The 23,467-nt window shown below is 48.6% G+C and overlaps 1 long non-coding RNA gene across 1 annotated transcript; it reads right to left on the reverse strand.

Annotated features, from left to right (window-relative positions):
• Window positions 1-3,708, reverse strand: LOC140691133 (uncharacterized). Its single transcript, XR_012066627.1, has 3 exons — window positions 3,658-3,708; window positions 310-467; window positions 1-85 (listed from the first exon to the last, which is right to left on the reverse strand). It is a non-coding gene; the product is annotated as an uncharacterized lncRNA (long non-coding RNA).
• Between the last annotated feature and the right edge of the window lie 19,759 nt (window positions 3,709-23,467).

Below are 23,467 nucleotides of genomic sequence, written 5' to 3' on the forward strand. Positions count from 1 at the left end.
TCTCGTCTGTGCTGAACGGAGAGGTTTGGCTTGTGTTCGTCTGCAGTCCGGCCTGGGCTTGGCTTTGGGCTTCTGTGTGAGAGGGCTGAGGGAGGCGGGCTGACGGGACAGCGGGGGGCACTGGGCTCCCCAGAAGGACGGGCCGAAGGGAGACAGGCTCCTTCTCTCTGCAGTTTTGATGAAGCCTCCTTTGCTGACCCCTCTTCCTCCCTCGGCTTCTCCGGGTCCACCTCCTGAGTCAGCCTGACCCGAGCCGACCGCCAGCACGGCTCCTTGGGGGGAGGCGCCCCCCCACCCCCGTCTGCTCACCTGCATCCTCTCTCCATCCCTCAGTTTCCCACGAAGCGCTTTCCCCAGAAATTGAGAAATGAGCCTGCGTCCCAGAAGACAAGGGCTTTGCTTCGTTAACCAAGAAATCTTGAAAGGATCAGCAGTAGAAGGCAAATGAGGCAGCGGAGGGGAGAGCCCTAGGGTGGAGAAGAGAAGGGCAGCCGTAAGAGCTGGCTGAAAATGCAAATTAGCTAAATGGTGCTAAATGAGCTTAAATGAGGACGCCGTGCGTCTTTGGGCCAGTCCCGGGCCTGTCTGCCAGCTCGGCATTCCTGCTCCCTCTCCCGGGGCGACCCTTGCAGCCTGTGTCCCTTACACTCCCGTGGCAGCTGGGTTCCGGCTGGGTTCAGCCCTGGGGGCTCCAGCCGGAGACAAGAGGATGGAGGACCGGCGGGGAGGAAAGCTGAGGAATCTCCCCCTGCCCCACACTTCGTGTAATTTGTACATCAGTATTTCTTATTGTTGGCACAAAAACAAAACCAAACAAATCCACTCTACAGGGAACTCTGAGCTCTTAGGACCTGAATCTTAAGGGAGGGACAGAGAGGCATCCAGAGAGATCTCGGTCCTCGCCCATTCTCCCCGAACGCTGACCGGAGAGGAGGCTGTGCCCAGTCGTTTCTCACTCGCCTCCTTTCTTTGCGGTTTTTGGCAGGCAGGTGGCTGAAGAAGGAGATGTGGTGAAATCAGCCTTCACCCTCAGCCCCACCACAGGGCCCTCGACGTGGGCAGCTCTGGTTCCGTCTCAAACTCCATGAGCCAGCAGCTGCCTCTTGCTTTAGAAAAGCTAACAATATGATTCCTCTGCTTCTTCCTACGATGCCACTAGACCTGGGTTCAGGGCAGTCACGCTATTTTAAAATGAGTCCTGCTCATACAATTCGACTAGCTACTTTGTAGCCCTCAACCCACTCACAACAAAGGAGCTGCTTCACTGCTCCAAAAAGAAAAAGTCACGCTTTCCAACCTTGCTGCACTGTTCAACACGGTTCAGAACGAGCAACTAAGTGCCTCTCGTCACTGTGATTAGCTCCCCAGGGCCTGGATTCTAGCTTTGGATATTGTAAGGATGTCGTAAGAAATTCGAGATATCAATCTTAAGTCCGAATGCCCGCACCCTAAACTCTCAATCCAACATTTTATTTTATTTTACTCTAGTTTATTGTACTTTCTAACACTGAAGTCGTTTTGTGCTCTGAACAGCTGACTCACTGGAAGCTGCACTGAGGATACTTTTTTGGCAGGGGAGGCAGGGGAGGGGGTCCCCAGGAGGAGAAAGGAGGCAGTCCGGGAACGCAGAGCTCATCCCCTCCACCCCGCCTTCCAGGTCTCCTCAGCAATCTCCGGTCCCATCTTGCCCGGGAACTGTCTGAGGACCAGACTGGAAGCTGGGGGGTCAGGTTTGGGAGAATTTGCAACGTCACACCAACCCTCCAACTGCCTCTTGCAGCCTGAGCTTTTTTTCTGGGAGCAATGGAGTGGACAGTGAGGTAAGAAGGAGACTGGGAGGGTGGGTTGGCTTGGAGGTCAAGTGTCTTTCAGAAAGGAGAGACTTTTCTTAGTAATAAGACTATTCCTCTAACAGCTTTTCCCTCCAGTTTCCTTCCCACTCCTACCAAGTTCCTAAACAGCGCGGCCAGCCCACTGCACCCTGGCTGCACCCTCCTCCCCCAGCTCTGCATCCTGACACCCCCGCCTCCTGGAACTGCTCCGTCAAAGGTCCCCCCCACCTCCCAGTAATTATATTCGGGGAACATCTCTGCCGTCACCTCCCAGAGGCAGCTGCAGGGTTGGACTGCGCTGTGTCCCCTGCGTCCTTTCTCCATTCTGTCACTCTCTTCCTCCAACCGGGGGCCGAGCATCACCTGAGGCTTTTGCAAATGTCTCCCCTCCTTCCTTATTCCTGTTGGCACCTCAGAGAGCAAGGCCTTAGGAGGTTTGTACCAAACTGCTGCATCAGCCTTTTACTAGCTCCCACTCAAGAGGTTTTTGGAGGGGAGGGAGGTAATTCATTTTATTTATTTATTATTTTTTATTTTTAATGGAGGTACTGTACTGGGGACTGAACCCAGGACCTCGTGCATGCTAAGCATGCGCTCTACCACTGAGCTATATGCTCCCCACATTTAGAGTTTTTCTTCGGTCTGCAGCCCGCGGGACCCAGAGTAGCATTCATGCACCGCAACTAGGATAATGCTGCCACCTTGCTCAAAAATCTCAACTCTCCTTTTGCACAGAAGATAGTGAAAATGACCAAATCTGGCACCCAAGTCCTCCTCAGTCTACGTTGCTGCCATATTCCTTCACGGATTGAGTTCCTGGCTGGCTCAGCACATCCTAACAGCTCCGGCCAGAATGGCCTCATCTCCACCCGCCCCCTCAGGCTCCTCCTGGTCCCTTCCCTGCTTTCATGACCTAGCGAGAACCCAGCCTCCTGCGTGAAGCTCGGATCCCACCAACTGAATGTGATTCCTTCTTTCTTAAAAACCTGGAGAAAAATTTCCCCTTAAGATTTGCAATCCTATGTTTAAATTGTCAATATAAACTTTAAAACATTTTTTAAAAAGTAGGTACAGCTTAAGTCCCACTTGACAAGCCCGCCCAGTCCCCGTCCGCTTCTGACGCGTGTCTGTACACGCACGCGGATGCGAGACGGACGTGCAGACTGGCCGATCGTGCTGCAGATGTGTTGACGCGATCCCTCCTTGCCTACACGTGGTATCTGCCTCATTTTTAGAACTGCTGCGGAGATGTGCCCGTGGTATGCATGGTGGAGGATTCACCTTCTCACAACTCGAGCCTGTCCACCTGGGACCCTGTGTGCCCATCTCTCCAGGGGTCTGCTGGGGTGTCTCAGTAAACTCGCCGGGCCGACCCGCGGGCATCACCAGGTGTGGGGCTCAGGACCTGCTCCTCGAGCTGGCTGCCGCCTCTGCCCCGGGCGCCATATAGACCACCCCTCAAAATGTTGGGGGCTCTGGCTTCTCACTTAAATTTGCTCCTATCTCTCAACTGCCTTAGAAAATCCTACTAACTTCTAGTTACCTGAAGTCATCTCTTTACTTTACAGTCCCTGAGGAACTCCTGTAGCTGGTGATAGCGTACCTTTCTGTCAGCTCAGGACAGGAGAGAAAGGGGCCAGTTTGCCGCCTCCATGGTCTGCCCATTCCTTGTTTAATCCAGCCTTTTGCCTCAGAATATTTGCCTCTCACCATCGCCTTCACCTGGGGGCTTCGGGGTTTTCTGTGATGCCTAGCTAGCATGTCTGGCAGGAGCTGCAGTGAGTCTGCACTGTTTCAGTAAACGGTAGGAACGGTTTTCTCTTACCCACGTGACTCAACGCCAGCAGTACTGCTAGGAAGCTGTGCTTGCTGTCAGGGTCTCATTTCAACACAGATGCATCCCGAGAAGGTCTTCACTTTTATTTTTCTAAGTGGAGGTTTTTGGTCCATTTGATAACAGAACAGGCAGCATTTTATGGGCTGTAAATGGAGACATTACAGGAAGGAAGGGAGTGGCAGGATCAGAAGAGGCCTTAGAGCACAGACTCCACTCTGCTCAGTCCCCAGAAATCCAGAGAGATGCTGGGGAAACGCTGGGGATCACTGTGGAAGTCCACAGGCAGTGGGGTTAGGAAGTCCCTACTAGTTGTACCCAGTTGCAAAAGAGGCAGGGTGGCCTTAGCTGACACCCGGAAAAAAAAATGTGTAGGGCAAAATCATGAATGCACACAATTTATCCATCTGTTTTTTTTTAAAAGCTGACAAATCACAGCTTTCACATGTACAGATACAGACCTAGACCATAATGCACACACATATATCTCAAAAGACGGGATGCCACACTGTGAAGAATAAATGCGCACGACTGGGTAAGTCTGGTGGGACAAGCACACTTTTCGGCCTTCCTTCTCCAATCCCCTCAAAATGTATGTTTTTAAATCTAGAACAGTACTGTGGGAACAAAGAAAGAAAGAAGAAATAGCTAACATAAAGGAATAAAGGAATTTTTTACCTAGCTGCTAAATATAAACTAGAGTAGAAAGGATCTAAAGCTGTGAAAATGGTCAAATCCATTAACAGGAAGAAAGACACACCAATTTTAAGGGAGTGAATTTGAGGGAATTTATTAGCAATAAGGTATCCTAATTATGTTTACGAAAAAATGCATTTATAGAATCAGAGTTTTATGGCTTTAGGGTAAAGAGACGTTATAGGATTTACGTGTTATTACGCAAAGTTGTAATAGCATATGAGTTGAGTGATCTAACCTGCTTCTGTCAGTTACTGAGCCCCAGGTGGAAATCCCAGCAGGATGGGCTTGGCCAGTCAACCCCACACTTTCACAATCAATATTCTCCCCTTTGCTGGCTCCTCTTAATTCTAATATAAAACGGGCATCAATGATTCTGAGAAAGGCCAAAATAAATATCCATTGTAGGCAAAGTTTCTGGAAAGTTGGGGTAAAAGAGAGAAGGCTCCACATTTTTTTTAAAGCATCACCTCTTATAAGGCCTTCTTCCCAATTCTCCTTCCAGAAGGACCCTGACACGTGTGTCAAGCACGTCTCATATCCCTAAGCCAGCTCCTTCTCTAATCAGGCCCCTGGCTGGCATGAAGGCAGCTTCTCACCAACACAAAGGCAGAAGGTGCGGAGGAAATCAAACCCTCAAGCAACTTTTGTGACAGACGTACCAGGAGTCTGAGAAATCTCACCCCCCTCAGTGTCGTCTAGGGCTTAAGGAGTTGAGCCAAAATGTGCTGATTTACACTTGCTGGGCACTGGGGGCACGTGAGGTGGAAAGGATTCTATGTTGGGTGTCAGCTCAGGGCTCTGACTGCAGACAAGGCAGCTTCTCCAGGCCTCAGGTCCTCTGTCTATAAAATGACAGGCTGAATTTGACAAAATCAGAGCTGTGTCTAATGCTTCATGGTCATTGCAACATTTCATCTGCACCAGAATCCTATGTGGTACATATATTATCTCCATTTCTAGCAACCCTACTCTTTCTAATATTTTTAGACTCTAAATAATTAAGTTTCATATCCATTTGGATTCTTATATTTATGCAAAGTTACTTGAATTTATTTTTAAAGGGTTTATTACAGGCACTTCTAAAATGAAGAGAAGTTATTACTCAATGGATTCAGGAGATGAGGTGGCTAATTTGGGTGCCAAAATGCTTTCTGATTATACTGATGAGCTCTGTATTCTTCCTAAATTCACCAATAATTCATTTCTCTGCTTTTCTCCAGCTCTAGAGATTTGATTCATCTGCACACCCCACAGACTAAGCTTAGGATGCGTCATTACGCTGACGTCTGCAAACGCATCTCAGGGTCATTTCAGACAGCGGGATTGTGCGCTGATGAGGTCCAAGCAAGAGGCTCCAGGACCATGCTTCCCCGAGTCTCTGGAGCCCCGGTCAGCACAGGTATTTGGGTTGCCTTCCCCCAGAATCACAGAAGGCCGTCCTGCACCTGCGTCAAGTGCAGCTGACCGGGCTCTTTAATTGGGGATTGCTCGTGGCTGGGCTGTTGTTGCTCCTCTGGAATTTCCAGCAGGTGCAAAGTGGGGAACAAGCCATCAAGTCTGAATTAAATGAGGAAAGCCCCAGAGATGAGGCCAACTTTGCTCAAGTTTTCAAAGAAACTCTGCTGGGAACACCTGCGGTCTGAAGCACTCGTTTCATCCTGCCCAGCCCAAGTCCAGTACAAATCCTGGGGACCCAGGCGCCACTTGGGAGGTGACAGAGATTCTGAAATACTGATTCTGGGGAAGGTCATAGCCAAAAATACCTTCCCGTCATCTCTAGTGGTGATTCCTCTGAAAATTCCAGGGAGCCGGGTGACCATCCGGCTTCCAAGATGAAGAAATCACAACTTTCCCAAAGACCCCAGGGCGGAGAGGAAAACGTGCAAGGATGCGGTCAGTGAACCCATTCGCTGTATCTTCATGATGCCAGCCGGCCCTCCGTTCACCCCAGTGGCCCTGGTTTGGGGAATCGCCCAGTTCCACTATTTCCTAAAGATGAGGTTTGGGGAACGTCGACCCCCTGACACACACCATCTCTCTGGCTTTGGTTTCTAGGCCTATAAAATCAGCGTTGGGCAGGTTGAAATTCTTTCAGCCATAGCAAAACTGACTCCATAAAACACACCGTTTGTTTTGTTGCCATGGAGACAGAGAGGCCCGTTAACCCTACCTGCTCCCCGACAGGACTTCCCCGAGGCTGGTCCATCGGTCTGCGTGCGGGGTTCAGGAGGCTGCAGCCGGGGGGCGTGGGGTGGCTTCACCTCGGACGCTCACCCTCCTCTAAGCAGACGCTCTTCTAGATGGAGAGACGTGGGTTCAGTGAACTTGGGGGTGAGATGAGCGGCTGTGCTCTAAACACGGCATGAATTGAGGGCTCTAGGGGAAAGTTTGCCAATAAGAGTTGCTTTTCAATCAGTATTCTTAAAAAGGGGAACATGAACATGTTTGGGGCTATTCAGGCATCGACAGTTTTAAGGAAATTAATTTTCAGATGCTCAACTTAAATTTGTGCTTTTTTTTTCTGCCTAAGAACATACCCAGCCTTTCTTCTCCCCCTTTTATTAAAGAACCAGCATACCCCTCACCCACCCTGTCGCTCACCAGGGGGAAACCGCCCAGGGCCCCGCACAGAGGTGGTTCTAGAACCCACCTCTCCTTCCGGGGCGCCCCCGACCAGGTCAGAGCGACATGTCCTCAGGAAATGCCGGAGGTGGAGACGCCTCACTGACCAGGCGACAAGGTCGGACGAAGGCTACTTATGCCGACATGAGAGTCAGGGTTCTGACCTGAGACACTGTCACGAGAGGCCCGGAAGCCTGATCCAGGGCTCACAGTGAAGGCAGGCTTTTTCTGGCAGGAGCAGTCTGACCTGGCTAATCGGTCTGAGGTGGCTCTGCCCCTGGGCGGGGTGCCCGATGACGTCCACCAAGGGCTAAAGCTGCAGATGAGAAATTTTGACCAACACCTATGACAGCACAAGCTTAAACAACAGCCTCCATTTTAAAACGTTGTATTCATAACTGTAAACATGGGCTTTTTCAAACATTTATTTACTTAAATGAAGAAAAGTTCATTACACGTACAGAATTATGCTGCAGAGAGAGGCTCCAGGGAGTGTTGAATGGACAACAATGCCCAGCATGGAGGAGACAAAGTGAAGAAGGGCGGGAAGTCGCACAGGGACTCTCAGGTGGCCACAGCTCCCGCCTCCAGTACCCACCCCCCCGCCCCTGCCCTCACCTCGGCCAGCAGCCCAGGCCAGTCCCGGCTGTGTCCGTGGTGGTCGGACCCTGGGGCTCTCCATCCGTCTGGAGTCCTTGGTTAAGCCTGTGGCAGGGGCTGAGCCTTCCGGACGGTCACACGTGTCCACACGGGAGGTGCTGGAAGCTGCTGGTGCCCCGCGCCAGTGGGCCACCCCGACACGCTTTCAGGTGAAACCTCCCGACAAGCCATAACCTCCTTCTTCTCAGGCCCGAGGAGAAGCAGCAGGAATCCGAAGAGGAGGCTGAAAACTCTAGAACAATTGGGGAAAAAAATGAATCAATCTCCTTATTGGCTTTGCTTTTATTTTCATTCAATTTTTATTTTAGTAATTAATTTTGCTTCCACGCAGATAGCACCTAGCTTAAACACCTCCACCCCAGTCACCCTAACCTCACAGCCCAGATCTCCCGCTGTGTAATGACCAAGTCCCAGAGACCCTGAAATGGACCTTATCAGAGAGAAGCAGACTCTATGGGGCATTAAAATCTAAGGGGAGTGACATGCTGCTGCCTCGGCTGCTGGGGGCCCTCTCATGTGCGAGTCTTCTGTCCTGAACGCTCCCCTCCGCCCACAGCTCCCAGGGCCCATCCTGTCTTACCTCGGGGCACACAGGGCGGGCCAGACCCCCATTACTCTCTCTCAGCACACTCGCTTCTTCCGAGCACCCATCAGAACTGAAGCTGAAAAATTAATTGGGTGTTTATTCTTAGGATCTGCCGCCCTCTTTGGAATGTAAATCTCAGGAAGACAGACTCTCAGCCGAGCAGGCGGAACACCGTCTCCCCCGCCCGCGACGCCATCCTGCACGTGGCAGAGGCTCGGTAAGCTTTCACAGCATCTCCTCGCCTTGTGCAAAGTTGTCAAAATCTTGTTCCCCTTTCAGGCCAAGGTTAAATGTTATCTCCTCAGTAAAGCTTTTTGACCACGATCAGGCATTTTAATTAATCACGCCCTCCTCTCTGTGCCCATAGCATGTTATACACAAGACATGATAGCATGTGATTGAACCATATGACATCTCTGGGGTTCTTTTTACTTTTATTTTTTATTGAAATGCATTTGATGTACAGTGTTACTTTCAGGTGTACAGCGAAGCGATTCAGTTATACACACACACACAATTTTCAGATTCTTTTCCCTCATTACAAGAAATCGAATATAGCTCCCTGTGCTCTACAGGAGGTCCTTGTTGTTTATCTATTTTATATATAGTAGTGTCTATCTGTTAACCCCAAAATCCTAGAAATTGCTGGTTTTTAATAGGCCAAAGTGGTCGAATGTCTGCAATTTCATGTGATTACATCTGACAGTTCATGCTTTCACCTCTCTTGCTAGCACGTGACTCTCTTGAAAAGAAGAACCGTGTTTGTTCATCCGGTATCTGACACACCTAGCAAAGGGCCCAGTACACAGCAAATGCTTAATAAATGCTGCTTACAAGAATGCCTGAGTGGCTAACTAATCACACCTCTGGCTCCATGCTGGTTTCCAAAATGACCTTTAACCATCGGACTCTTCCAAATTTGGGGCACTCCCTGATGACAAAATGCCTTTGTGGACTAAATTTTTTTTTTTCTGTTTCCAGTTGGACACCTTCACTCAGAGTCAAGGAATTCATTCCCAGCTCACAGAAACCGCAAGCCACGGAAAGCTGAGGCTACTGCTTGCTGAGAGAAACAACATCAACATGGATGAGATCAGCCTGATGGCTCTGGGCGAGCCTGCCAAGGGGACTGTGAAATTCCATGAAACGCCCCACCTTCCTCCACTCACCCAGACAGCCAGACCCCTCTAGTGTCCATCTCTCCTTCCCCTGGACAGCTGTTCGAAGGGGAGCTGGAATCACCACACACACAAATGACCTGGCACTGCCTAACTGGTCTTGCCCACCTACCTGTGACGACAGGGGAGGCCTCAACACCTGTTTCTGGCACACCTCTCCACAAACAGCTCTAAATTGCCGCGGAGGTGACAGGTGTTGTTGAATGAGCCCTAATAGGGTAGCACTTCAAGAACTGAAAACTAGTCATCTGGCAGCTGAACTCGCCCTAGGGCGCGTCACACGTTAATCACTCATTACTGCTCCAAAGCCCAGGCTGTTTCAATCAGCCACGACATCAAGAAAATTTGTTCTTCAAGGGAAGAAATCACATAAAACGTGCAGATAGATGAGAACTCTCTGGAAACAGAGACCTGGAGCTATCCTGTCTATCTGTCCCCTCTTTAGGCTGAGAAGAAATAGAGCTCATGGCAACTCAACCAACAACGAAAAGAAGGGAAGTCTGACCATTCCCTAGGAGCCAGAGGGGCCAAGGCATGGAAATGCAACCCCGCATTTTATAGCTGAGAACACTTAGTCACAAGAGTGAAGCCTCGCCTGAAGTCACACGTTAGCTGGAGAGTCAGAGCTCGAACACTTATCTTCTGTCATTCTGTCTTCTGGGCAGCCGGGTTGAGCTGTGATGTTTACAGAGATTCCAGTTGCATTGTTAATGAATTAATTGCAGCAGTCCTATGTCTTAGTCTGCTGGGCTGCAGGAACGAAATGTCATAGGCGGGGTGGAGTGGGGACTTAAATAGCAGACACTTATCGCTCACAATTCTGGAGGCTGGAAGTCCTGGATCAAGGAGCAGACGGATTCAGTTCCTGGGGAGAACTCTCTCCTTGGTTCTTATAAGGGCACTAATCCCAGCATGAGGGCCCCACCCCGTGACCTAATTACCTCCCTAAGACCCCACCTCTAAATTGGAAGATAGGGCCTCAACACACATTTAGTCCACAACATCCTGCCTTAAGTCCATGACTCAGAATGTACCTCTTTGGCATCTTGAGGGGAAAAAAAGCAAATTCATGTTTTTGAAAGCAAAGAATTATCTTTTGGGGAGCCATACTGTTCTATTTCCAATAAGTTAAATACATTTATAAGTGGTCATAGTCATAAAATGCTGTAACTGAGATGTTCTCTCTGTGTTGTCCCAATGTGAGTCATTTCTCCTCGGGTCACTGGGAATACTCATTGTGGGTAGGCATCTGGAATGCGTGGTCATTATTCTATGATCTCAGTGTCCACAAAGTTTTTCTCCTAAGGTATCATTCAGCATCTCCAAGGACATTCCAAGGAAGACTGACCGAACTCCCCTTGTAGCCTCCCACTTTCTCCATCATCTCCCAGTGTTAGAGGTCATTCCTGACTCTACACATGATTAGAGTGAATTTCCCCAACTGTCCTTCAGACGTGGACCCTGAAGGAGATGAACTGCTGTGCAAGCGTGTAGGAAACTGAGATCCACAACCAACCAGTCCCCAGTCAGCCACATCCACCTAGACCCTGGGCCTTCAGACTGTATATCTCTGCCCACTGCCCCTAGCCCTACCAGAAGTGCACTTTCTTATGTTTAAATTATTATTTAAAATCCTTGAGGATGTGATCTGGCTAACTCCCTCCCTCCTTCCTTCCTTCTTTCCTTCCTTCCTTCCTTCATTCCTTCCTTCCTTCTCTCTTTCCTTGCCTCCATCCCTTTCTTATCCGCATTCTCTTATCCTTCCTTTCATCTTGATCCATTTTTGCTGATTCTCATCTTATCTGGCTGATGGACAGCAACCCTTGACAAATGCTTGTTGAAATCATTGCCACAATCAAGATAATGAACATATCCATCACTTCCAAAAGCTTCCTCATGCTCCTTTAGAAACTCCATCCTCACTCCCCTCTCCAGGCAACCACTGAACTACTTTCTGACCCAAAGATAAGTTTGCATTTTCTAGAGTTTTTAATAAAAGAAATCATAAAATAAATACTGTTTTTTACTAGCTTCTTTAACTCAGCACAATTACTGGAGATTTATCATATTGTGTATATCAATATTTCTTCCTTATTGCTAAGTGTGACTCCATTATATGGATATGCCACAGTTTATTAATTCAGCTATTGAGGAACATTTTGAAGTGTCCCGTTTTGGAGCTATTAGTAATAAAGATGCTCTCAGCCTCCATGAACAAGTCCTTGTATGAACACATGCTTTATTTCTCTTAGGTAAACGGAACGCCTGAGTCTTGTGAAAGGTGAATGTTTAACTTTCTAAGAAAGCACCACAACTGTTCTTCAAAGTGATTGCATTAGTCAGAGTTCTCCAGAGACGCAGAGTCAATAGGATGTGTATATACAGAGAGATTTATTTTAAGGAGTTGGCACACATGATCATGGAGGTTGGTAAGTCCAATATCTTCAGGGTAGGTTGGCAAGCTGGAGACCCACCCAAGAGCTGATGCTGTAGTTCAAGTCCAGAGGCCATCTGCTGGTAGAATTCCTTGTTGCTCAGGAAAGTCAGTCTTTTGTTCTAGTCAGGTGTCCTAGTCTGCTCTGCTGCTATAATAAAATACTATAGATGGGGGTGCCTTAAAAAATGAATCTTTATTTCTCACAGTTCTGGAGGCTAGAAGTCTGAGGTGCTAGCATGGTGGGGCTCCAGGGGAAGGCTCTCTTCCTGGCTTGTAGATGACTATATACTTGCTTGATCCTCACTTATGGAAGAAAGAAAACTCTCATGTCTCTTTCTCCTCTTCTAAATCTCATCATGGGATAATCCAAATCTAACTACCTACCAATGGCCCCACCTCTAGGACCATCACATTGGAAGTTAGGGCCTCCACATGTGTATTTTGGGGAGAACACAAGCATTCAGTCCAAAACATCAGGACTTCAACTAATAGGATGAGATCCATCCACATTATGAAGGACAACCGTTTTTACTGAGAGCCCACTAATTCAAATGCAAATCTCATCCCAAAACACACCCACAGAAACATCCAGCATAATGTTTGACCAGACATTTGAGCACCACGGCCCAGCCAAGTGAACACATAACATGAAGCATCACAAGTCCGCCCCTTGTCACCTTGACACTCACACATCTCTTCAAAGCATGATTAGTCTCCAAATGAAGACAATAACAAGACCATACTTCCTTCTAACATAACTCACATTGCTGTTTGAATAATCAGATGCTGCATCTGGGGGAGACAGTTTTAGAATTTTGTCCACCACAGATGACTATTTCAGCACCATTGGTTGAAAAGATTAACTTTTCACCATTGAAATACCCTGGCCCTTTTGTCATATATCAATTGGAAATGTACTCATAGAACCATTTCTGAACCCTCCTTTCTGTTCCATTAATCTAAATTTCTATCTTCATGCCAACACTACACTGTGTTGATTACTGTGGCTTTATAACAAGTCTTGATTTCATGCAGTATAAGTCCTAAACTTTGCTTTTTCTTTTTCAAAGGCGATTTTAGGTCTTTGACATTTCCATAAACTTTAGAATCAGTTTGTCAATTTCTAAACAAGGCTACTAGGATTTTCAATGGATTACATTGACTCTATAGATCAAAGGAGAAAGAACTGACATCTTTAAAAGTTCAAATTTTTTTAAAAAGTTTGAATTTTTGATTCATGAACATAGTATATCTCTTCTTTTTTTTAAAAAAATTCTTCTTTACTTTCTCACAGCAATGTTCTGTAGTTCCAGTGTACAGGATTCCTACATCTTTTATTATTTTGAAGTATTTCATATTTTTGATGCTATTGTAAATGCTGTTGTTTCTTCAATGTCAATATCTGATTGTTTATTGCTAGACTGTGGATATATAATTAATTCTTTTGCACATTAGCCTTGTGTTCTTGCTTAACTCACTTGTTGGTTCTAGCAACACTTTGTAAATTCTTTATGACTTTCTATGTACATGATCTTGTCATCTATGATTAAAGATAAATTGACTTCTTCTTCCTTTCCAATCTGAATGCCTTTTAATTTTTTCTTATGTTATTGCATTGGCTAGAACTTTAGTACAATGTTAAATAGTGAGATCAGACGTTCTTTCCTCATTGCCGATCTTAGGGGGAAACATAGAGGTTTTCAGCAATAGGAATTATGTCAGCTGCAGGGTTTTTGCAGATAACCCTTTCTCAGGTTGAGGAAGTTCCCTTTTATTTCTGGTTTATTATTTCTAGTTCTAGCTGGGACTTTTAAATCAGGAACAAATGTCTGTTTTTGTACCAATACCATGCTATTTTGATTACTGTAGCTCTGTGGTATTGTCTGAAGTCTGGGAGAGTTATTCCTCCAGCCTCTTTATTTTAATTCAGTAGACCAATGGAACAGAATAGAGAGCCCAGAAATGAACCCACAAACTTTTGGTCAACTAATCTTCAACAAAGGAAGCAAGAATATACAATGAAATAAAGACAGTCTCCTCAGCAAATGGTGTTGGGAAAACTGGACAGCAGCATGTAAAGCAATGAAGCTAGAAAACTCCCTTACACCATACACAAAAATAAACTCAAAATGGATCAAAGACTGAAACATAAGACAAGATACAATAAACCTCCTAGAAGAAAATATAGGCAAAACATTATCTGACATACATCTCAGAAATGCTCTCCTAGGGCAGTCTACCCAAGCAATAGAAATAAAAGCAAGAATAAACAAATGGGACCTAATTAAACTTACAAGCTTCTGCATAGCAAAGGAAACCATAAGTAAAACAAAAAGACAACCTACACAATGGGAGAAAAGTTTTGCAAATGAAACCAACAAAGGCTTGATCTCCAGAATATATAAGCAGCCCATACTACTTAATAAGAAAAAAACAAACAACCCAATCCAAAAATGGGCAGAAGACCTAAACAAGCAGTTCTCCAAGGAAGAAATACAAGTGATCAATAGGCACATGAAAAAATGTTCAATATCACTAATAATCAGAGAAATGCAAATCAAAACTACAATGAGGTGTCACCTCACACCAGTCAGAATGGCCATCATTCAAAAATCCACAAATGACAAATGCTGGAGAGGCTGTGGAGAAAGGGGAACATTCCCACACTGCTGGTGGGAATGCAGTTTGCTACAGCCACTGTGGAAAACAGTATGCAGATTCCTCAAAAGACTAGGAATAGACTTACCATATGACCCAGGAATGCCGCTCCTGGGCATATATCCAGAAGGAACCCTACTTCAGGATGACACCTGCACCCCAATGTTCATAGTAGCACTATTTACAATAGCCAAGACATGGAAACGGCCTAAATGTCCATCAACAGATGACTGGTTAAAGAGGATGTGGTGTATTTATACAATGGAATAGTATTCAGCCATAAAAACAGACAACATAATGCCATTTGCAGCAACATGGATGCTCCTGGAGAATGTCAATGTCATTCTAAGTGAAGTAAGCCAGAAAGAGAAAGAAAAATACCATATGAGATTGCTAATATGTGGAATCTAAATAAATAAATAAATACAAAACAGAAACAGACTCACAGACATAGAATACAAACTTGTGGTTGCCAAGGGGGTGGGGGTGTGGGGTGTGGGAAGGGACAGACTGGGATTTCAAAATGTAGAATAGATAAACAAGATTATACTGTATAGCACAGGGAAATATATAAAAGATCTTACGGTATGTGACAGAGAAAAAAATGTGACAATGAATATATGTTCATGTATAACCAAAAAATTTTGCTCTACACTGGAATTTGACACAACATTCTAAAATGATTATAACTGAATAAAAAAAGTTAAAAAAACAATTTCAAAAAAAGAAAAGTTATAAAAAAAGAAATAGAATATGATTTATAATCTTAAAAAAAAATCAGGAACAAATGTTGGACTTTTCATGTAATTTTCTACATATTGTTCAGAGATGACCAAAAGGTACTTTTTCTGCTTGTTAATATTGTGAATCACATTGTTATTCTTAGAAGAAGGAATAAACTATATACATATATGCAATAACTCAAACAAATCTCAAAGACGTTATGTTGAGTGAAAGAAGCCAATCTCCAAAGGCTACATACTGCATAATTCCATTTATATGATGTTCTAAATGCTTTAACTACTTCTCGTAGGACATTCCTCTCTGACAACACCAACATTACAGCATATGGCCAAAGGATTTGCTCCCAGATTTGGGTTTTGGGGTGGAGAGATTGGGATTTTCTTGGGGGCGGGGGGTTATTTTTTCTTTGACTTTTTGTTGTTTTGTTTGTTTGTTTTTATTTTTTGCTTTATATTTTCCCCATCTCTGTATACATTGAATGACTAGTTCTGTAACATTTACAAAATAATCCCACTGCAGGAGCTCCAAGGAGAGTGTGAAACTGCCTCTCCTCTGTGGGCCTGGATTCTGGCCCCAGTTCTGCTGTGGTGTTAGAGGGTGCAACTCCACATGTTACTAGCAGCTGTGAGGGCAACACCAACTGGAGGAAACTTGGCATCAGGGCATGACAGGCTGGGCACTACTTCTCTGTACCACCTAGAAATCATTACTCATAGGTAAGGAATGTGGCAGCTTGCCCTCTGAGGAAACGTACCACCCAAACATTTTCATGCAGATCATTCAATATATTGCATGGGATTTGCTGAGTATGTCTAAGAAAAACATCTACATTTTCCTGGAAGGTATTACAATTCTCACATTTGAAATGTAATCATTTGAGAAACTTGAGGGACTCTGATGATGTGTTAAAAGACAGGTTACAGCATCCAGGGCACACGCAGTAGTAAAAAGCCCAACCTGGACCCTGAGACAGGTTCACGTGAAGGCTTCGGTACTGCTGAAACATCACAAAGAGCTGCACTGGATTCAGAACAGATGTGGGCCATGATGTCAGAAGCAGCAAGGCAGTTTCTTCAGGGACAGACTTCAGTGAGTGTTAATTTCAGCCTGCCAGTAAGTAGTGTTGATAGGTCACAAAAATAAATAAATAAAAGTTTGGTTTAATTCTTAAAACTAAAAAAAAACCCAATAAACTCACACTGAGTGTTATCAGCAATCTGCCGCCATATGCATTTTCTCCTCTTTCTCCCGACCCATGGGTGGGATGGGCTACTGGTCAGCTGAGGGGCTTTGAGAATGGAAACATGCAGTCCCGGTGCTACCGGGGGCCGGAGGGAAGCCTGGACTGATTTTGGAAGAATTTGTTCTCTGTCCCTGGATCCAAAGACTGGTGTCTCCTCCTCATGGGAAAAGGCAAAAAAGGTGGAAGGTGGGCTGGTGCCTCCTGTGATGGAAGGACAAGAGGAAAGAATTGCTGGGGGAGCAGCTGCGTTTCCACCAATGGTGATGCAACATGGCTGAGTCTCCCCTTTGGCTGAGCGGTGAGCTCTGAGGCATCAGGGCTCAAGCTAAAGGAAGGCTGCCTTCCAGGGTGAGGCGACTCCAGTGGAAAGGGTGTGTGGGGTGTGTGGGGTCTGCTGCTGCCCCGGTAGAGAGTCAGCACTGGGGCGTCTGCCACAGGCAGGCACCACGCCCAAGTGTCAACAGCACCAGCCAACACCGCCCTCATCCCTTCCCTCCCCTCCGCCCAGACTCAAGAGGCACACTGGAGGGAAAGGTGGAGCAGGCGAGAAAGACAGCCCGGCTGCTGGCTCCAGGTCTCTGAGCCAGCTGGGGGCAAGGGGAGAAGCTTCAAAATGGATACGAGATTACGTCTGGATTTAAATTAGATGCAAAATGAGACTCTGTCTGAAAGTACCTGGGAAAGTGAAGGAATCTGCCGAGAGTTCCTCCAGACTTGGAGGAGGGAGACTGGATGGAGAAGGTCTGGAGGGCAGTGGTCCGTACGAGATTAAGTTAAACCCCGTGCAGAGCATCCCCCCTCCTGGACCTGAGCAGTGTGTACAAAGATGTGCTGGGATGATGATGCCCTCAGCTCTCAAGGCAACTGGGTGAGGCCTGGAGAAGGCAGGGCCCCAGGGGCTCAAGTGTCTGGATCTCCTTGGCCACGACACAGTTACTGCTTTCTACACGCACCCTATCAGAAACGCTGCTTGTTGTGCTTTCAGCAAACCGGTTACAAATGGCAGCGAGCAAGCCATTGATTGGGCTCACCTAAGGCCGTGGGCTCACCTAAGGCCGTGGACTCACCGAAGGCCGTGGGCTCGCCTAAGGCCGTGGCACTTCCTATCCATCACTCAGCAACCATAGAAGGAGTAAATAAACCACCTCCTCTCTTGTTTAGCCAAGTTACAAGGTATGAACAGCATATTCTTTAGATGGAAATGATGTCTTTTTCCATTTGCTATGTGTGGAAAATACAGTCTGTGCATAATATGTTCGATTCTATCAACTTACGTCAGAATTCCAGAAGATTCTTTAAAGCCTCCAGAGGAATGAGTCAACAAAGGGAATATGAGGAAGGGGGTCGTGCCGAAAAACCCAAGCAGAAGAGATTTGATCCGTCATTGAGCAGAGGGGCTGTCAATCATTCCTGTTCAGCAAATCAGGCCCCAGCATATTAGCTCACAACAACTTAGATCACAGGAAAGGAGAACCCAAAGGGTGGTCCTAAAGGGAAGTCAAGGTTTGAAAGGGGGAGATGGAAAGCAGGCTGACCCTGGAGGAAGATATGGTTGTCAAGGAGGCCAGACCCAACTGCCACGTCAGGATGATGGATGAAGACCGGAAGCTTCAGAGGAGGCGAGAACAAGTGTTAATTTCTGGCTGGAGGACGCGCTTCAGCCAAACAAAAACGGCACAGAAATAGAACAGGCAGAGAGGAAAGGATCAAAAGCAAAGGTGGAATCTGGAGCCACAGAAAACTCCAGCAGAGAGGTGAAGGGAAAAGGCCAGTTCAAAGCCCAGACAGACACCAAGGGTCCCACTCACTTAAAGGACCACAACACGGCGATGGACACCAGACCTCCGCCGGGAAAGGGCTGTGGAGAAAGTTCCGGGAGGGATCGAATCCTTACCCAACCTGGCGGCTGGGCCAACCCAAACCTGCCATGAGCTACAGGTCGTTGACTGTCATTTATCCAAGTCATATCAAGGGCCACAAGGTAAGGATGGGGTACTTTTTAAGCTCTGCAACCAATAATTGGTGACTATGCTCTAAGAAATCTAAACTACTTTTGCTCAATTACTTTTATACCTGTGTATGTGTGTGTGTGTGTGTGTTTTCCTCTTGAAAATGTTAATGGGGGTCTTGGCTAAACTTACGTTTAAGGAGGTTTGAGAGACTCTAGACACTGACACTGAGGAGACGAGAAATCTCGGTGCTTGTGGCCTTTAGGTGAGGGGGAGCCACGTTCACAGCTTACCTGCCCAACCCCTTCCATGCACACAAGATTGAGGGAAAGCCACTGATTAAATGTTTGTAAAATTGTCCCTAACAACTTGAAATCTGGAGATGAGCCAATGCTCATAAAAATAAGTGGATCAGGCTGTTGGCAGAAACCTAATATCCCCATTTTTTTCCTTATATTTTTTGAGTTCAGCAGTCAATGAAATAATGACAGTTAGCGATTTTTCTGTGCCAAGCACTCTTCACAAACCCTTTGAATGGGTTGTCTCATTAAATCTTCATTTAGCCTTCATCATCCTTGAGGTAGCCACCACTTTGACCCTTCTTTCGCAGATGGGGAAGCAGGCCCAAAGAGAGTATGTAACTTGCTCATAGCTGAGAGCCGTCGGACTCCAGAGGCACGTGCTCAGGAGACCCAGATGCGACCTGCACGCAGTGCCAGGGCAGACCAGTTCGGTCTCTGGAGGGTGGCGGGGGGAAGTCCAGGTGTCTGAGGGCAGTCACCCGAGGTCCAGAGCAAACAGCAACAACTCGCGTAACTTGGCACTTCGCAGCGGAGGCTCTGTCATCGTATGGACAGTTCCCCTGCGGGAGGAGAGGGAGGAGAGGAGGGCGGGGAGCGCGTGCACACGGGAGGAGAGGGGGTGGATCTGGAGCAGGTGGAGCGGGCGCACAGTTCACCTCCACGTGGGACCGCGGTGGCTTAATTTCTTAAAATTTAAAACCATCGCCAGGTGAGTTAAAGGAGCCCCGATGAGCCCACTGTGGGCCGATGGACCTAACACACTGCGGCGGGGCGCCACGGCAGGGCTTTTCGTTTTCTCCCTAAAAGAACTCCAAGATAACAACAGTTCGGTTTATGTATTTCCCAGGGGAAGGAAGGGCCCAGGGAGGCTGATACCGCGAACAGAGCCCTGGCCCCGAAGCCAGGAGAACAGGTCTCGGCTCAGCTTGAACGAACAGCTTTCAACTCCCAGCCTGCCCCCTTCTGGAAAAGCAGCCTGTTGGGCCACCTCTGACGTCCTTCCGGCTGTAACATTCTGACTCTCCAACACGTTTGTTGCATGACCAATAAAACCAGCTCCTTTAAAGCGGGAAAAGCTGGCAGAAAACGGCTTTTGCGTTCGTCTCGCCCCGGCCCCTGCGCCCTGGGCCCGGCTGCGCTGCGGGAGCCCGGGCTCTTTGCGAAGGACGAGCAGGACGGCTGCCCTCGGAGGGCGCTCCAGGTGCTGCTGGGAGAGGTCTGCCTGGGAGGCCGTCCCTCCAGCCCGAGCAGAGGGCTTGGAAGACCGCTGGGGGTCGGGGCGCTCGGTCAGAAAGGGGCGTCGGGCGGAGCCCCCTGCGCGCCGTGGCGGTGGCCCCCTGCGCGCTGTGGCGGCCTCGCCGCGCAGCGTGCGCGGGGCCCTGTGTCTCCCGCCTCCCACGCGGGCCGCGGCACGGGCCCGCTTGCAGCTCCGACGGCCTCGAGGTGGGGCCCCGCCTGAGGCCCGCCGGTGCCTCCGCCGCCCGCTTCTGCCTCACGCGGCCGAGGCCGCGTGCAGCCCGGCCAGACGCCAAGCCCTGCGGTGCACGACCCGCTGCGTGGCTTCTCGGGCAAAAGCGAGGCCCTTTGCTTTTCGCACACGTCAGCCGCTCTGGGGGCTCCCAGGGCGGGATGTTTCGTATCTGCCTGCTCTCCGCAGCGCCTCTGTTCCCCGCTGTTATCTTTGGCTCCGTTGCTATGGGCGGGAATATTTCCTTGTCCTTGTTTAATAACTGCTTGGCTGCCAGACGGGCCATTTCTCATTGTATCGGCGCAGGATTAGCCGCGAAGTTGGGGAACTATTTCCTGTATTAAGCAGCAGGGGAGAGCTAGCTGGGCCTGTGCCTTCTTTCGACATCGCGTCATCCTTTTTTCTCCATTTTTTCCCTTGGAATGTGCTGAGGCCAGTTATTTGCATCCAGAGCAGCAGCCCCTCCCTGACACTTTGCAGAGCTCCGTCCGTTTTCCAGGTGCCCCGCGGAAACACTCCTGGGGGAGGCGGCAGGGAATCTCGGGCGAGCACCCCGGCTGGTTTTCGATATTTGGGGCTCAACAGTGAACTGCATCACCAACCCACTTTCCAGGCGAAATCTCCTTTAAACCTATTTCATACTCCAGATTCTCTGACAGTTCACTCATCGGCCTCCTATGGGAGCCGCCAACTGATGGACAATTAACTCGAACCGGGGATTCTGTGTTGCCTAGAAGAGATGGGATATCAAGTTTACAGCTGTCTGAAACATTAACTGCTCGTAGATTTTTTTGGTATTGTGTGTTTGCCTGCGATAATCCTCAAAGGAATGGGAAAAAAGCTATTCAGAAACGTTACCGAAGGAAGACAAAAATCTATGAATTTTTGGCTCTTGATTAGCTTGAGATAAAGAATAAGTTCTCAGAGACCGGCTGAAAGTCACAACTACAAGTTTGGGGGCCGCGCAGTGGAAATGACATGGGCGGGTCTTAGGGAGGGAGTCTCAGGCTTGAGATCTGAGGTCACCTCCTCCAAACCCGGGAAATTGGGTAAGTCAGTTCATCTCTCTTTCCCACAGTTTTCTCATCGGTAACGTGGGGGTGATTCTGACTCACACGGTGGTTGTGGAGAATGTGTAGGAATGACTTACAAACGGCGCACATAATGTTGTTAGAGTGACAGGAAACCGTGTGTGAAAATATCTGTAAAATGACAAGAAGGGCGCAAGAGCTGACAGCTGCAGAGGCGACAGGGAACCCTGACAGAGACGGGAACGCACTTCAGAGTGGTGGGAGAACCATGTCCTCCTTGCAGCGGAGATTAATCCTCTTCCAAGACAATCTGCATCCTTTTCCTGAACTGGCGGGCTCCCTGCCGGACGGGGCAGAGCCCACCTCCCACCAGAGAAGTGCAGCTTCCCGGGGCAGGGAGGGCCGGGACCCAGGCTCCGCCAAGCCTGCTCCTGCCCCAGACTTCTCTCTGGAAGCCAGTCGTCCGAAGCAGCTCTGTTCTGGCTGCAGGAGGACGGGGGTGACCGCTACCTCCGGCTCCTGGATGTGGCGGTGGAAGGGGACCGGAGGCGGCATCCGTGTGCACGCTGTTCCGTGGACGGCCTGGGGCGTCTCCTCATCCTCCCCTCCCAGCCTGGCTCAGCAGACAACTCAGAGGTTCCCTAAGCTCCCCAATATCCTTTCCTATAAAATTTCGTCATGGAAAATTTCAAACATACAGAAAACTGAAGCGAATGGCATAAAGAACCCCTGTGTGCCGCTCACCCGGTTCATCGACTATCAGTGCTTTGCCAGTTACTTCCCTCGTTTCTGCTGCTCCCCGCACCGTTTTGGTTTGGGTTTTGGCTGAAGTATTTTAAAGTAAAACCAAGATGTACACACCCACACGTACACATCCGCGTGCATTTCTAACACCGCTCGCATCTGCCCCCTTGGCTCACATCTTCCTGTGTCTCGTTGATAAAGACCATTTTCTTTCCTAACATAACCGTAATGTCAGTTTTCCACCCAACAGGAGTCATAGGAATGCTCAGTACGTCCCAATGTTCGTTTCTGCTCAGATTAGCAACAAGTGCGTTGTCTTAATTATGAGACACTGCCTAACACGCCCCCTCCCTCGCGGCGACCATCCTGGCCCACAGAATAGACACCTTACCCATGACGGTGCTGCGGAAGCGAGTCCCCCTCCTCTGTGTCCCCTCTCTTGGTGGAGGAGTGACACCTCACAGGGGGGTTGGGAATAAGGAACTGAGTGAGGGCCTGGGGTCCTCTGGGCATCTCTCTGGGCTCCGCCTGCCCCCAGAGCAGCTGCCGTCTGCCCAGCGAGGCGTCCAGGGACTGCGCACACGCGGCCCCGGCCCAGGCCCACCTTGTGGGGTGGGTCTAGAGGACTGTCTTGCCCTTTAGGAGGGAGGAAGTGATCCGAGGTAAACAGACTGCCCCAGCTGACTCACCCCCGCACGTGGTCTCAGAGCAAAGCTCCAGGAAACCTGGTCTGACCGGCGTCTAGGCTGCAGGCTCTAGCTTACTCAGCAGGTGTCTTGAGCTTCTCCTGTGTTTGATTTCAGCATCATTCTTCAGTGTTCTGAATTTAGTGGAAAAGAAAGAAAAGGTGATACTGTGTGTAAGCCATCAACTCCCATAGGCTCAAATGAATTCAACAATCATAAACCAAACCCAGCATGAGGGAGAGAGTATCAGGTCTCCTTTGGGCCCAACAATCTCCCTGGGGTAATTCAGTCTCTCAGGGGAAGGTCAGTCTTTCAGGCATCCCCTCCCCGGCTTTGTCTGTCCCGGGATGGGGCCTGGGCATCCAGGAAGGCTGGGACCTCACGATGCCTACGGATCGAGGTGCCCGCAGTCCCCCTCTGGGCTCTGGGCTCTCTGGGTGCCCCGCAGCGTCCTGACCTCCCTAACCTCCGGGCATCCGGCTGCCTCTGCTTCCCCATGTGTGTCTGCTCTGCTTACTTGACTCAGACGGGGCCTGGGGATGTCCTGCCTGACCAGCCCAGCTGGACTCTTGTGCCCTGCTGAGCACTTTGAGTCTCAGCCATGTCCTCCGTCCTCCCCCTGCTGAGCCTGCACCCCCAGGGCACACAGGGGTTTCTGCCTCCCTCCCCATCACGGTAGGGTTGGGGGGCACCCAGAAGCAATACCCAGGCGTGCCCGTTGTCCACTGCATTACGTTGTCCTTCTGCTGTGGCTCCCTCTGCCCTGTGGGGCTCTCAGTGAGGAGGGGGCACAG

Source organism: Vicugna pacos, chromosome 33 (genome assembly GCF_048564905.1).
Source record: "Vicugna pacos chromosome 33, VicPac4, whole genome shotgun sequence".
Taxonomy (NCBI): Eukaryota; Metazoa; Chordata; class Mammalia; order Artiodactyla; family Camelidae; genus Vicugna; species Vicugna pacos.